The sequence below is a fragment of the Hylaeus anthracinus genome, unplaced genomic scaffold (assembly GCF_026225885.1).
Source record: "Hylaeus anthracinus isolate JK02 unplaced genomic scaffold, UHH_iyHylAnth1.0_haploid 11982, whole genome shotgun sequence".
Classification (NCBI taxonomy): Eukaryota; Metazoa; Arthropoda; class Insecta; order Hymenoptera; family Colletidae; genus Hylaeus; species Hylaeus anthracinus.
This window is the reverse complement of record NW_026534330.1, coordinates 10187843-10203650: the sequence shown is the minus strand read 5'-3', so window position 1 is coordinate 10203650 and position 15808 is coordinate 10187843. Positions and strand designations below refer to the sequence as shown.

Sequence of the window (15808 nt, the reverse complement as noted above, 5' to 3'; positions counted from 1 at the left end):
TACAAAATAATAAAAATATATATGCAATATAATTCAAACACGTAGGAAAATCATCCTTGAAAAGTTAAGAGAATAAAATCTTTTTGTACATTTGCATCATACAAATTTCTATTAAAGAACAATAGAGTGAACAAGAAACAGCCGTTAACTAAATATAAAGATTGTTGGTATTGTCGAAATCTTTCTTATATAGGAGTAGCATAAATAATCTGCGGGTGCATAATTGAAAACGTCGACGTCGTCAAGCGAATTTCGCAACATCGCAAACAGTAGCTACTAAAAATTGCATTCCACCCATCCGATAATTTGAACGAAAGAAGCGTCGATAAAAATGATGCAAAAGTTTACTCGCTGTAATAACATTTTCCGTGATTATTCGTGCCAGGATAAAAAGAAATGATATCGATTAAACGAAACTTAATTATTCCGTATTTTATATTTTTCTCGATGGAGAGAGAGAAATTATATCAGATTTTACAACAGCAAAATAAATTAATCTGCTATGAATAAAAATATCAGAAAAATCAACAATTACGCGCAAACGTTACATTTGTAATCCTTTGTGAAAAATTATAAATTATTATTAGTAAATTTGAAATTATTATGAAACTGAAAGGATGATGACCATCCGCTGAATACGGGACAGGATCTAAATGGATAAAATTGAATTTTCTGTGCGAGCCTGGCTGCAACAAACAGTTTCAATAACTTTATGCAAATATTGTTGAAGGCAGTGTTGATAATGAAATCAGTGATTAATTCGTGCAATATGCGGGAACACTGACCCTTGGAAGTCCGGTAATCCAAACATCCCCAATATCCCTTCACTGTATACGTCACCGGAATCTAGAGGCTGTCTTGTCCCAAAGCAATTGGTAGCCTAAGCCTTTGATCGTGTTGTCGTAGGATAGTTTCCACAGGAAAACGGACTTTAAAGTATTTTCAAACCTTACATCCTCGGCGTTACACGTATTGATATTCAAATTTCTATCTAAAAGTATTTTAAAAAGTGCAATTCATTTGCTATCTCTCTTAACAAACACAAAAATACCGTAATACAAATTTATAACACTTTTGGGGGACAGAAATCAAACGACACAGCTACGAATAGAGTATCGACATTTAAATAAAGTTATATTTTATTTAAATGTCTTATATTTTAAACACTATGAAACGTATTCTATCATTGATATTTTATATACTCTTGTATTCACACTCTAAAGCACTTTCTCATTTTACATGAAACTAATTCTTTAACATTAGTCCTTACTTTATACACTATCTCTCAGATTAAACATCTATCTGTAAAAAGTAAATTTCGAATTTCAGCACTATTAATATAAAGCACAAAAACTATTTAAAGTATGTTGATATTTCAGATTAAAGCTGTTCTCTATTGTAAGAAGAATGAATGGTTGATTAATACTCATCGCGATACCTTTGTCTCTGACCTCCATTACGCCCTCGGTTATCCGTTAATAAGATTTTCCCAGCAAAAGGCAATCCATTTACAGCCTGGCCCTTGTAGCCACTAAAAATTTGTTGATTTACTGTCGGTTCTCCTTAATGTCTGATTTTTCCCTCTAGAGAATTGCGGGTACTGCAAACGTTACACAGAGTATTTGAAACTTTATTCGAAAAATAGAACACGAATAGAAATTCTGTACAACAATTATTTGCGAAATTTATCGAATTAGACTGATATCGAGGTAAGCTGTACCACGTCTAATTATTTTCATTGGACAAGTAATAAACAAGAAATTCTTTATTTTTTGTTACAAATCTTTTGTTGATTACAAAATACTTACAAATTAAATCTCATATTACCGAGATAACATTTTTATATTTATTTTTCACAAGCTTTTTGTATAAAGATGCTTATTCTTCGCATCATGTACATGAATAATAACGGTAGGATCCTAAGGAAGTGTTCTTTATACCTACACTATAATGGATCACCGTGTCCAGATAAGAATTTTGTCCACCTTTGACTCCAATATTTAGACATTCACGCAGCACGAGATTATTCGAAGACGCTGTCATTGGTAACAATGACATTGTACATTCAAAGAAGTCCCTCTTAGACTCGGATAACGCGCGTTATTTCCAGCAAAGAGGCGAGATCAAAGGGAGCGCGATGCACGTATTCGCTTTTCGATTCCTCGCTGCCACTGAAACGAAAGAAAGAAGTTGACGTGGGTTGAGATTCGTCGTGGCATGATCGATTATCGATGAGGGAATACGGCTTAATTGGGAAGGGACATTCTGTTCTGGGAAAAGTGATACTGTGTTTGCTTTATCGCGAATAAATGTACTTGGAGATTTATCGAGTTGATGTTTATACTAGAAGCATAAACTACGTAATCAATTTTTGATGCGTTCTTTACTAACTATAAATTAGTATACATCTAATTATGAGTAGTGTTAGAATCTTTTTAATGTAGTCATATTAAGATACGTATAATTACATAATTTATCAAATGAAATTTCACTGAAAAAGATTTAGAAAAGGAAAATGTGTACAAATAATTTGTTTTGAATACGGTTACTCCCACTACATCCTTAATTTAAGTTATGGACGACTTCAAAATGACTCCAAATCTGTTTAAGAAAGAAAAATATAAGATTATTTGATTAAAAATGATAATTAAAAATGTGTCATGGGAAAACGAAGCCCGCACAATTCTAACCTTCCTCACGTATCGTTTTGATTTATAAACCCTAAATCATTTTTCCGCAGTCCAGTCGGATTCAATTTATCACAATTTGTTGATTGACGTGTATTCGATTTCTTCTTATTTTCCTTTTATCGACATTGATTGAGAACGTGATCATCGAAAGAAATTGGATTAGGGGTGGCTACGTGTTTTTGACAGAATGGAAAATGCTATCTAAATAGAACACACGAAAATGTTATATATATATTTGCTTATCGATGATGCCATATTATTTCTAGACGTCTTCTACTGACATGTGATTTTGGTTTGCCGACGCGAAAATATTACTTTGGTTGAAAAATGGAAGGATATTTGTATTCTGAATACTGCCTTTCATTTTCTCAAAACTATTTGTTAGAATTTCGACAGAAGTATTTCGTTTAACTCGCGTCGATTAATATAATTTTATATTTAATATTTTTCACAATATCTCATAGGTGTGTTTCGTTTACTTTATATGAAGAATTATTATGTGAGGCTATGTTCACAGTCTTAGTACTCTCCGGAGTATTTACGGACCAGCTTACATAGTCCCAAGCCTTCTGGAGAATTAACAAGTTCCGAACATAATTTAACTCCAAGTTCGTGAGTAAAATGAATGCAAAATAACAAACGACCTTAGGTATCTTTCTCAAAATTAAATATCCCAAGATGTCTGAATGATTCCTAATATTATTTCTTTTTTAAGATAAAGGTAGAAATAATTAATTTAACGAAGTTTTGTATTTTTGTATACCTTTTCAAATTAACAGCTCAAGAACACAAAGCTTTTACGATCACAGAGTTTTTTCTTTACTCCCTTTTTGGGAGAGGACAATTATCGAAAGCCACATTGAAATATATGTAACACCAATCGATTCCGAATCATTGGATTAAAACTACATCGTTCTCGCCCCTAATTGAAACACTCATCGCGCCTAATTAGATTCAGTCATTCAAGTTCCACATTCAATTAGGTTTTACTAGAGCTTCGAACCCCCAAGCAACCCTCTCACTTCGATTGTAGCGGCCAAAGAAAAATTGTTTCCCTCGTCGCATTTAGCTTTCTCCTACTCTGTTATCTTTCCGCCTTAATTTCGCGTCATTGCATTTTTTCACATGCTTTCATTCCATCGTTTACTTGGGTCTCTCATGTTTCTTGTACAATTGATCTTATTAACCGCTCGACGAAGTCCGTTTGACCCAGTGCTCGCGGAAAATTAGACTTTTCTCCCTTTTCTGACACCCAACCATTGATCCGTCCATCCTTCTGTGTCCTTCCCACGGTCTTTTATTTCCTTGGTGTTCGCTTATCTCGAGCCATTCTCAACGACAACCGGCAATTTCTCTTGTCCTATCTTTCGACCTGTATCCTCCACTTTCGATCTCTGTTTACCTTCGCGAACAACGATTGTAGGTTGCGCGATTTGACTTTAGTCGCGAGCAGAGGCAGCCGAAATCGTGATCGGAGACGAAGTGTTTATAATTGACACCGAAATTAAAGCGTTAGATTGATTTTCACTGGTACCTAGCTGCAGAAGTGGTTCATGCAGAAAATGGACAATTATAATTTAGAAACACTGAGTATTTTGTAAAATTACATCGGAACAGTTTATTTTTATGAAGCACTGCTCATTAAATTTTTTCTAAAATTCTTATGTGTTCTTGTATATCTTTTTTCTATTATAAATTCTGGAGTAAACGTTTAAAAAGAGAAGCTTCTTCACGAATTGGAAAAAGAATAACTATAAGTCGTGCAATAATAAATGATTTTATATTTAAAGGTGAACAAAAATTTGTGAATGTCAGCTTGTGAATATTCTATTAATATTCTAGCAATTCAATATTAACCATTTATTATTGTACGACTTAGTTTTTCCTTTTTCAATTTCTAAAAATTCCTCGAAACACAACTGCGCTTTGTTTATTTTTGAGGAATTTTTTGTATTTTCATATACACCTGAGGGGAATCGTATGTTATTGGCTGCAATATCTACATATTGGTAGCAACTGAATTGCAAATATTTGCTCTTGTAATAAACAAAAACATATTTACTTGGACATTCTTCATTATAAAACATTTGAAGCGAAGTTTAAACTCTATCTGATTGTTTCGCAGAATATCAAATATTGCGATCGTACAAATGTAAATATAAATAATACAAACAACCATCCATACACGATTACCTTTTAAAAATCTTCGTCGTTCCTCAAAATATTTCGATAGCGTAAAAGCTTCCCTTTATCAGAAATAATTTTCCACGGAAAACGTTTTCTCTATTAAATATCCCAGTTTCCGATAGGAGTTTATAATAAATGACACCTCTCCATCTTTACCGCGTGCACACCCATATTTTCACCAAATGTGAACCAGGATTCAGAGTGCTTAATGGCCACTGTCTTTATTTAGGTCAATGTTTTTGCTGGGCAATTAACGCGTAATTAATTTTAATTCACAACTTGAACGAATGAAACTAATAGCCGACAGTATGCAACTGAATTGCTTTTCGCTCGAAATTCGGGAAACGTAGCCAGAAAATTAATATTTTCAAGTTTACTGTATAGTTAAAAATCACTTTATTGATTCGAATAATCTCTGAACGACGCGGCCAAGGATGATACTAGCTTTATCCAGAAGACTATGACGAATTTACCGTCGCATTCCTTTCTGTATTTTCTAGCAGAAACTTAAACGGGCGTTTCGCAAGAACCGCCCCTATAGTCGGAGACTCGAGACTTATGGTTTGCAGACACAGTGTTTTATAAGAGCTTCTCGCAAATTGAGGTTGCCCTACTCCACGACAACGCTAAATTCAGACGTTTCTCCGGAGAAGAAAATCATACGACGTTCGTAGCTATTTTCCCCCCTTGTTCTCGTGTTACTCGTTTGCGTAAAATATTTAAAAGCCACGAGGCAGGGGTATCTTCCCCTGTTTCATCGTGAACGTGTCGCGTGGAGCTTATCACAGCTTCTAGAACGTTTTCAGCGCAAGATTCGTACGGCCTATTTAATTAAAAGACATTTTTCTCGAACGAGATTGGAATTCTCCTCATTGGACAAAGCAAGTAAATTCTGAGATTGCTAAGGCCTAAGGAATTTTTCCTAACACGTTAACGTTAAAATTTAGGTTAATAACAACGTACAAATATACCTCATCTCCAAATAGTTACTTTTATCTATTCATTTTTATTTGTGTATATTAATTTTCGTTTCTCTTTTCTTCTTTAACATTTTGTTATATATTGTCTAGTAATATCGAGTAACAAAAGAACTCTGTTAGTCGTTATTTATTGCATAATTGATGTTTTCATGAAACTTTCATAAAATTAGGAATGCAAAGTCCAAAAATATATTTAGAAAACTTAAAAAAAAATGCTTCTGTTTATAAAGTGCACTGAGAAGTAGAAATTAATTTTTGTTTCGTAATATTATTTTTATACTGGTGCAGACGTTCCACGTTTTTTTAAAAAAAGGCAACTGTTTTGAAAATATTCCAAAGAAATATGAAACCTGTTTCGTGTCCCTGGACATTTGATGAGCGCAGAATTATTAAAATGGTTTCCTTCTGTTGTCGTAAAGACCAGTCCCTTTAGCGTCATCTCTTCTTTTCCGTTCCTTGCTGTGTTTTATATGTTACTTTTTCTGTTTGTTTGTAATTTGAACAATAAATACGTCGTTGTGCATAGTCGAACCGCCATAGATGTCGGAGTATTAATTAAATTCCAACGATGCTGTGGAACAGTTCTCGGATCTAGGGAGAAATAAAAGTGGAGCGAAGCAATATACCAGGAAGTTCCATATTTCAGGATGAGTTGCTTGCATATTTGATAATAAGGACGATTTTATTTTTATCGGAAGTGCTGAAGAATTCAGAAGGACACTCGCTTTTCCGTGTACACGATATTGACGATGGATGAGGCGCTTCGTAATTTAAAAGCTCTGACATGCCTTGGAATCATAACCAAAGTAATCCACGACTCTCCAATCGTTAAGTTTATTATCAGATTGTTCTCGACCTTGAAATTTTGGTTCTTTGTTCTCGTGCCTTTCGGACACTCAAATACTTTTTCTATAAACATCTTCAGCGAAACTGGATGTATGTGCTTCGGATTTATATTTTCGATGTGCCAATTTCATTAAGAAAATCGCCTGAAACGGGAATACATGTTGTTTATGGAACTCCCTGTCAAGAGTCGCTTCGTTTTCGGGCATAAGCAGTTCCCGAAACGATGATGGACACCAAGGACGATCGAGTTAATCAAGTAATTGGTATTTCGTAAAAGGGGGCCGATCAATACTTTCTAACCACTGCTGTACACCAGGGAATACGTTGGTACTATCGGCGGAAGTGTGTCAAATTCTTGATCGAATAATCGACCTTTTAATGAAATCATAAATCTCCGTTCGAATGAACATCATAAACAGCTCCACAATGATCAACCACCGATGATCTAAATTATGATAACGCTCGATTTAACGTGTTTCCGGTTAAAACTCATTAATCAAGCTTTCGTCCTGTAGTAATATCCATTTTGAATATTTCATTGATGACTTTAAATTAAATTTGTACGTTCCATGAATGGAATTATGGAAACCTAAACGGAGATTTAATGTGGAAAATGTTTGATTACTACTGATATATAATATTACATCTTATTAAGGGATGAGAAGACTATATATAATTACAACAGCTATAATCCATATTAAAAAAAATGATATGGTCTGACTATTGATATACAGAAATCAAGAGTTATTCTCACAAATATCGAGGTTCTTTCAATAATCAATGTACCCAATTCGATGTCTAGTCATTCACAGCGTAGCCTCATTACTAACTCCAACATAAACTTGCAATAAGCGAGGATTCATTTCATAGTTAACATTATAATAACCGAAGTTGCTGTAGCTGAGGTCGAAGTAGTTAAACATGTTGTAAGAAGTGGAGATCTATCCCATAATTAAGATTGCAATATTCGTACTTCCAGTAGTTCATGTTGCAAATATCAAGGTTCTTTTATTAATCAAATAACCAATTCAATAACTAGTGACCCTACTCAGAATACCATGCAATAAACGGGGAAACGAGGGGCATTTAAAATAAATACTGATACTGAATCGAGTTTGCAATAGATCATCTTACAATAACCAAGATTCTACCCTGATGGTGTCAAATCCATTATAGTTCTAAGTTTAGAAATAAAACAAACAAAAATATCGATGCTCCTATTTTATACACGATGGTGTACAAACAGTAGAGAGCGTGATGAAATTTTTCCGCTTGCGCGGCGGAACGTCTCCCAGAAGGACTAAACATCACAATAGGATGTTATCATTGAAGCCTCACTCGTACCCCTAGCGATTGCTCTCCCCTTTCTCTGTCGTGGCCTTCGTCGGATGCTGTAATTTTACGACGTACGTGGCTCGCATTCCCCGCGTCCGACGTTTGCCAACTAAATTTATCGTCAGATAGACCGACGGTAAAGGGGGAAAGATAGACTTAAATTGGAAATGTTACATAGGAGATTGTGCGATTCAACTCGCTTCTTGCGATGAACGCTTTCATGAAATCCAAATTTTATGCGCTCTGGATATAGTCTCGCGAAATTTACTCGTGCTCGTGTTATCTCCATAAAATCAATTTTTACATGAAATACAATCGTGAAACGCGAATGAATCATTCGGAGGTGGGTGTACAGTGATTCTCGTGGTCCTTCAGAGTCACCATTTTTTTATTTAAGGGATAATCTTCTTTTTTACCAGTTTCCAGGCAATTTTCATGATTTATTTGTAGTCATAGTTCTTGACATGAATTTTTATAATTTGTACATGTATGAACACGATTTTGTTGAATTTACAATTGTCTCGTTTAATTTGTCTCGAAGTTATGAATAATATCTCACGTTATGTCACGCAATTGATGTTTGATATGGGAAGAATTTATCATTGTTAATGAACGTGTTTCGTAGGTAGATTGAACGCCAAGTTTTGAATAATCTCCTTGAATATTCAATGCACCTCTGCGAAATTCGGTTCGTTAATCCTGAAGCTTGTCGCCATGATCATCCCTGTAATAGATAGAAGTGCAGTACGTAATCCTTATTATCAGCTATATTCAAGCTGTTACGTGCTCCGTCATGAAAATGTAATTTTATGTAACTAATCTGTGACAAACATTTGCATCAACTGTTTATTTTCAAAAAGTCAATGGTTTCTCGCGATTAGCGCAAAATATATTGAAAAATAAATTACTGGTGGTAACCACATATAGTTAATAATAATATAAAAATTAAAGTAATAGAATATTTATATCTTCATTTTTTAGGTTTATATTATTTTATAATCCTTATGTATTCGTTAGAATAACTACGTGTTGAAATTTGAGATCAGTAGTGTTAGATTTACAGGAAACTTTGAAGTTTGTAAATTTTTAGTAGAAGCGGGGAAACGTAGAAAGTATCCTTGGAAGACGTGATCCGAATCCTTTGTTATCTAAGTAAACCCCAACTTCCTTGCAACTCCCTAATCATAGAGCACAGAGACGAAACTGAGTTTAAATACAAATTTATCGCAATCCGAAACAAACTATTCTCACTCCGAACTCGTCTAAAATCATCGCTTGAAATTATCCTTTCAATTATACAGTCAAAACTTCTGCCGTGGTGTAGGTGGATCACGAAATTTTTGGACGATCATATCGCCAAAACTCCACAATTATCGATTTTATTTATTCGTATGAATTAATTAGCTTTACAGGAAATTAGACTGTTTCATAAGTAATTTTATTTATTTCGTATCAATAACAGCAAACTCAATTTGTTAAATGTATATATTTCTCTTTGTATGTTAATTTCGAATTTTTTTATAGAATTCTAAAGATGAATCTAAATCTTTACTGAATAATGAATCTTTTATTATTCAGTAAATTACACCGTAGACACGAAGTTTAGAATTAATTTATTGTGAAATGGTCCTGTCAGGAGTTTGAAACGTCGAATAAATATTATATTCAGGAAGGAAGAAGTTGCACAGTGAATTAAATTTGCTGCTACCATCAGAAAATAAAATTACTTATCGATTTCCTCTAAAGTCATTCTCAAGTTTATTTCACAGCCATTAACGTTTTTCCATTGTGTGCCATATGCTTTTGATGCCGTGACGTTGTAGTTAGCGCCGAGACAAGTTAAGCCATCAGTTCAGAGCACATTGGATATAATGACGTACGTCATTCTCTCGTTAATTTTAGATGAATTAAATAAACAACGAAAAAGAATTTCACCTTCAGAACATCTTGTCTATAAATTCCACATAATGCGGATCTATTCCATCCATTATAATTATTAATTATTCAAATCTTCTCAAAGGATCAGTCAGTGGTTAACTATACCATTTCTAGTTGAAATTAAATTTCAAAGTTTTTAACTCGATATATCCTTTAATCAAACAGACACACGTCTCTCTCGTAACTAAGTTATTTCCTTGAAATCAGAGATAGGCAAAATTTTATTTGAATAATCCGTGGTTCATCCAACTAATCAATTCAATATTTACTTGTTTACTTCATTTCAAAATTTTAATTTGTACTCTTGTTCAAATAGTAACTAACTGTAGTTAGTTCACTGAATATCACTGAAGTCCACAATATTCAAAATTATAAAATTCAGAATTGTCCAAGGTTAGTGTTGAAAGATTTGGTAATTAGTTTCGTAAGAATGCTGCATGCATTCATGAATATAGTAGAGTGTAAATATAGATAAATAATCAGTCTAGAATTTCTCACCAAATATCGAGGTTCCATACCTCTTCGTGATCTACTTGCCTCGCCCAGTGTGTCTGGTTTATTTTCAGCTCAATAATGCATGCTGTGACGGTTGACACTGCTGTCGCTTTTAAAAGTCGCTTCGTGGCTGAGTAACGTTTTCTCCCGTGCCCGTCTATACATACACGTTCTAGTTGTAAAATCTTCACCGTGCTGATCATGTGTCAAATGGAAGTGATAAGGAATTACATACGTATATGCTTTACATGGGTAGCTTCCTATATCTCGGACAATTTATCTCGCGCTGATGCGAAGCTGTCGGTGCTCCTAACACCAGAATTTGTTGCATTTCATTGTTGACAGCCTGAAGATTCTGTCATCGTGGCCTACTTGTAGAAATTTCCGCTCTCGTGTACTTTCGGAACGAAGCTCGCAATAGTTCTCACAAATGGTACGTGTCTGTTACGATACAATGAAGTACACGATCTTCAAGCTGGATAAAAAGTGTTATTGTGTCTGGGAATAAGGATAGGAAGCTTGGAAATCAACCGTTATGAGTATCAATTTGTATAATTCTGAATTTTCAAATTGCTGATATTGCAGACATTTGTAATATTTAAAATTGTTGAATTTAGAATTTATTACAATAGCATTGTAAGTTAAAAGTTTATCTTGTGATTAAGAATTATCCTCACCGGATCTAGAATGATCTATTGTATTTCTGTATTTATTTATTTCGATGCCTAATTCAAATTTAAACATGCTTTATATAAACATCTGATCTCTTCATTTATGATTTTCAAACATGATTAATGTTGGAGTATAGATATGATCTAAACTGGACTACTATTCTGTATTTTATAATAAATTGCAAATCCTACAAAATTTATGTTATACACTTTTCAGCATTACTTCATGTATAAGTAGAATATGTAGAAAACCGAACAATAGGAGCATATTTCAAGAGATGCCTGATCGATGAAACTATCGATAATACCGCTTCTTGAACTGTACAAGATATGGGTCAAGTATTATGCCATAAGTACGTAATATCACATAATATTATTCTTAAAAAAGTACTTGAGCTACAGACATAATTCAAAATGTAAATAAAATAGTGATCGAACTGTCGTTGACTATTCGAATCGGTAAAATTAATTTTAATTAAAAGTGAATACATCCTTGGGTAACTTTTATTTCATAGGTCTTTGGTGTAAGTACTCAAATGTCAATTTTCATCCTAATGTTACGTGCACAGATATAATAACATAAATAACGAATAACCTATCAAGACTTCAACAATTAATTTATTAGGTATAATTATTCAAATAAAATTTTATTCAAATAAGGTTTGATGCTGATTCGAAGTCATTATACATAGTTTCATCGTGCACACCCGATATTGTCTACACACGTGTGTACAATACATTTCGTAAATAACATTATCTTGTCGATTGATCATCACGTACAACAAATTATGAATAATTAATAACAGAATAGGGTACCTCGCATGGATTATGATTCACTAATGTAACGAACAACTCAAATGCCAAACAAACAACGATCGATAAATAATTCCTTATCTTCATTCAAGTAAAATATCACCCAAATAACGCTAGATGATGATATAAACTCATTAAAGTCCTCTAAATATCCGTTGTTTATTCCATTTGGCTCTCTGCGATCTTCTCCCCCTATCGTATTTGGTGTTCGCGCGAAATATGAACGAGGCTTTTCATTTCCGCGTCAGTGCTCTGCGCCAGTAACGCTCTAGCAAATTGTAATTTATTTATTCCGTCGTCTGCCGGTCGGAGCGCGAGCGTGATCGTTTAACTACAAATATCGGAGGAGCACGAGTCATTTCGCTCGACAAAGCTGCCAACAGGGGCTGAAACGAGCCGGGAAAAACTACTATGGAGAGCAAAACAATGAACGATGAGAAACAGGGAGTCGGAAACTTCCCAAGTGCGCGAGAAAGCACGGAAAGGTGGTGGAAAAAGGCTGGACGAGGCGAAGAAGTGGAAAGCGCACTGCCATGTTTCGCGTTGCGGAGAAGTACTTTATTATTGCAATGGCAACCCCAGCGAAATTGTAATTACAGTTTTAATGAGATTTTCTTAAAGCCATCGAACCCCTCCCTTCGAACAACCCTCACCGACGCGAAGCGTGACCATAATCTGAACCTAGAACTGAAGGGGGAATGTTCAGTTGAGTGAAAGGCAGGTTTAATCGAAGATTAAAGGTGTCGATGGAATGCTCCTTTGCATGATTAATTAGCAAAGGAATCTCGTGTTTCGTGTCAACACTAGACCGCCTCTGAGGTATTAGCTTGATGATCATTTGCAGTGCGTTGCAACGCAACAGTTGATTCATAAAGCTGATGGATCAGGCCTAGAGGTAGTATTAGCAAGAGGGCTACTAATTAACTGACATTTTCGTCGAATATAGTGTTTCGAGACATCCAGTTTGTGATATGCCATTCATCAAACGTTTCTTTGTACATACCTCCATCCTCCGTATTTAGATTTTTGGTATTTTAATTCTAATAGAAAATTCTGTATTGCATTCTTAAGATGTAACTTTGTTTGTAAAATGTGACTTTGTTTAATTATTTTGTATATTCATCATATAATACCACTTTGCAATTTGATATTTTGTTAAAATAGTACAATAGTCCAGAAAATATTTTGATTTATATGAAGTACAACTGTACATTTTAAGATTTCAGATAAAAATTTTTTATTGAAATTGCATGTGGTTGTTTGTTCAGTAGTTCATAACAAAATGACAGTCTTTCAGTGCATACCCTTGTTTTTAATTCGTATTTAATATTCGTATAACATAAAATATTACAGTATAATACAGCATACTACAGAATCGATAGTCGATCATCTGACTGTTTTGCTCGACTATGTATAGTGTCAGAAGGCTGAGTTGCATCGTTGAAATGATTAGAGATATCGGAAAACGTTCAAGCAAAATTGAATTATCCTTAATGCTCTACCTTCCTACATTATCATTCTTTACTTACATGTATACATGTAACATATTTGCAGAATACAGTTACAGTTTTCTTTTTTAAAAGAAAACTCAGGTTTTTTAACAAAATTTCTGAACGAATATTTTCTAAATGATTTGTGCTAAGTGAAGAGTGCCCCCTAAATACAAACCATTACAAACATTGTGCTTCAAATAATTGAAGAAAAATGTTATGTTATGAAATGTCAATTATTATGTCAATTATGTTACTTTTATTAATCGTTTCTCGATACTTTAGGCTCACATTTCTAAGGCAATAAATCCCCAAGAAAATCAAAAGTGAATTTCTTGCACCTTTTACACCAAAATATCTCCTAATGCAGTAATGTCCGCAGTAGAGAAGACTGTACTATAATCGGGATTGAAACTAGAACGATGTTCACGTACTAATAGCGAGGCTTTCAAAAGCTTGTCGGCTTTATAACGCATTTGCATTTAAACGGCTTTGGGATGTCGTGTTAGAACAGGAAATGATAATGATAGGCCTTACTTCTCAACCTTTTTTGGAAGTAGCTTCTCGGCACAGAAGACGTTTCCCATTACTGTACTTCCACGTGTTCTGGCATATCGGACCAACACTGGCAAAGTCACTCGACGTACATCGCTAAGAATGAGACAAGAATTTTATTTGAAACTGGAACGGGGACCAGTCTTTCTTAAGTCCAAGTTTCTTTGTTCATGAATGAAAGGTAAAAATTAATATTCATAATATCACTAACATCTAATGTATTTACACGATAGAAATCAAAGAAAAAGAAGGAATTTCAATTTGTTTTTAATGAAGAATTCATTTACAACCAAGTTGTGGAAATCATGAATAGAATTTTTGTTTAAATTGAAAAGAAAAACGTTCTCTATTTGCAAGTCTCTTTCAAGCAAAATACAATGATAAAAAGAATTCATAGAAGAATGAAAATTAATTACATTAGAATGATAAAGGTAATCAAAAAGTTAAACGAACTACTTACAAATATAATACTTTTCCAGCAATTGGAAAACGTATATTTTTATGGCCTCTTTAGTAATTGTGGTTTTCAATTCATTTGCATTTTCTGCTCGTGGCTCCCAAGGAATACAGCATGGGCCACTGAAGGAGGAAATGGCGCCCGTAGAGAATCCCTGCTGTAGAGAATATAAAACTACAGTATAAAAAAATATAAGGCTACAAAATTAATGTATCGTGCAGGTCACGTACAAATGCAGGCTTCGTAGACTGCTGGTAACGTACAAAATAAAACGACATAGCGCTCTATAATAAAAAAATATCACCCCATTCTTTGAAACTTCCTCGACAAAATCTGTATCTGTAGAAAAATGGTGAAACACCCAGCACATTGAAAAAAATCGAACATGGAAAATTTAATCTTTTGAAATGACGTCCAGGAGTGCTTACTTGTGGATGTTACTTTTTCGAAGATATTATTCATACTCATTATTCATGACATTTTGGATATTTCAGCATCGATAACGATGGATTGTTTCATTCGCTTTAAAGTTCATTCGTGTGCAAGTTTGACTGCAAATATACACGGTGATTCTAAAAACTTGGACCTGCTTTATATTTTTGCTAAGAGAATGTATGAAAGATTGATTTATATTTAATCATAATAATGAATTATCAAATTTAAATACAAAATAATTACACTACTTCTAAAAAAAAAATATACAAAAAATTAATTTATACTTATATTTATAATAATGATTTCTAAAATGGAAAATAATTAATCGGTTGCAGCTGCTTCATCCTCTAGGAAATAAAAAATCGGGTAATACAATGTTTAAACGTTCGTAATAAAACATTGGAATACTTCCTGGAATAAACTTCCTAACATAAAATATAAAGTAGCTCAGAAAGAACTACGTTTTTATTCATGACAAATTTGTATATCCGGAATTATAAAAACGAGGGATTTACGCAAAAAATTAATGGTTCTATTAGAAACATCGATGTCATTTTATGTTCAAATTTTAAACATAAAATAAAATTTCAGACATTTTTTTGGTTTTACTAATACATACTTTTAATAAAGAATCGTTATAAATAGCTTATAGAAAAAGATGAAGCTGGAAACAGAAAGAGAGCAGCTTCGAATATGCACATGTATGTATGTACCTATAGTGATTTCTACACTTCACGAGGACGAAATTTCAATATATTTCATGTTAAACAACCAACAACTTTCCACTGTTTACACTGACCTTTCCCAGCTCAAATACAAGCGACGTAATAAACTACCTCTTGCGTCTATAAATCTCAATTAAAGCAACGCGCCTTAAATGCACGGACCACTTCGCTAATTTCGACAGACAATTCGG

The 15808-nt window shown here is 33.9% G+C and overlaps 1 long non-coding RNA gene across 2 annotated transcripts; it reads right to left on the bottom strand.

The window, feature by feature from the left end:
• Positions 1-828: 828 nt before the first annotated feature.
• LOC128885876 (uncharacterized) lies at positions 829-10602 on the bottom strand. 2 transcript variants are annotated; one of them, XR_008459690.1, is made up of 4 exons: positions 10475-10602; positions 1941-2171; positions 1439-1600; positions 829-991 (listed from the first exon to the last, which is right to left on the bottom strand). It is a non-coding gene; the product is annotated as an uncharacterized LOC128885876 (long non-coding RNA). The 2 variants fall into 2 exon arrangements; XR_008459689.1 differs by lacking the exon at positions 829-991 and having other exon boundaries at positions 1210-1600.
• Positions 10603-15808: the final 5206 nt, after the last annotated feature.